Here is a 1,328-nt window from a genome sequence, read left to right as displayed (position 1 = left end):
TCTCATGACAGAGGGTGGGACGACTGCCCTCCACAGTCTGGACTCCCTCTCTTCTCAGGGGGTCTGCCGTTAGCTGACTACTTCTCCATGACTGTCTCGTCAGGCCATCTAGTACCTAGTCATCATGTTAGCTTGATCCTAGAGCCCCTTACATGAGGTTGTTCAGTGGCTTCTGATTTTGTTAGTAGCTTAGTCTTAATAAACCCCTTCACCAAATGGCTCTCTATTACACCACTCCTAAACATGGCAGACCCTACAGTGGGTTTGTTCTCCAAAGCTAGCCAGCCATGCAGAAGGAGTCACTTTTAGAATAAAACTTCACTGTATTTATAACTCACAGTAACTGAAGGGTTTTCCTGGGGCCAGCACTGCTGACAAGGCCCACTGTCTATCTCCAAGGCTGCTGGGCTGCTCTGTGCTTACCTTGTCCAATAAGGTCTACCTCTTAAAAGCCAGGGCTAGCTTTCCAGAGTGCTCCATTTTTTCTCTGTGTTGTCCTTTGTTTCTCTGTGATTTGTTCATTTCTCGCTGACTCCTTCATTCCCAGAGCTCCTGTGCTCTTTCTTCTTGCAAAGTAGTTGTTTTCCAGGTGTTTCAATGCACCTTGGAGAAGCTTCGATTTTCTGTCAGCTCCTATTCCATCATCTTTTAATTTTCTGTTTCTCACATAAAAATTCTGAATGAAATTATATATCACTCTTTAGGGAAACACTGAACAACTTTGTTCAATGGGAAAATGTGGGACAGATGGTACTGCTGGAAGAGATGGTGTCAACTGGGGAGGCGATGACTCTCACCTTTGCCTGGATCTGCTGCATGGACATGAGCTACACTGGCTGCAAAGCACAGGAATAGGTGCAAAGAAAGAATGCAAAACAGCATGCGGGACACAAGCTGTGTCACTGGGTTTCTATGCTTTATTCTTAAGCTGGCTGTTGCTTTTGCTTTTGTTCTTCCTACAGAGCATATTAAAAATGTGAAGGTAGCACATCTATCACTTTTTCCACCTTTATTTTTATCTGGATGACATGCTTAGAAACAACTTTCTCAATCCAAGAGTGTAAATATTCACTTGAAAAATTGCTTCTTAAAAAAAGAATTTTCTATGTCATACACATAATGAAGAATAAAATTACATCACTCACAGGAACATGCATGAAACTGTAGATCCGCACACGAAGTGAAATAAGCCGGATTCAGAAAGACAAATATAAAATGTAACCCTAATATGTGGGTGACATAAAAGTAGAAGGAAAACTATTATTAGACAAGAGGAAGAGAATGGGGGGTAGGAGAGAAGGGTGTAAGAGAAGATAGTGGGGGAGTGG

The sequence above is a fragment of the Octodon degus genome, unplaced genomic scaffold (genome assembly GCF_000260255.1).
Source record: "Octodon degus isolate 3935 unplaced genomic scaffold, OctDeg1.0 scaffold00120, whole genome shotgun sequence".
In the NCBI taxonomy this organism is placed as follows: domain Eukaryota; kingdom Metazoa; phylum Chordata; class Mammalia; order Rodentia; family Octodontidae; genus Octodon; species Octodon degus.
The sequence above is the reverse complement of the archived record's forward strand: the minus strand, read 5'-3'. Positions refer to the sequence as shown.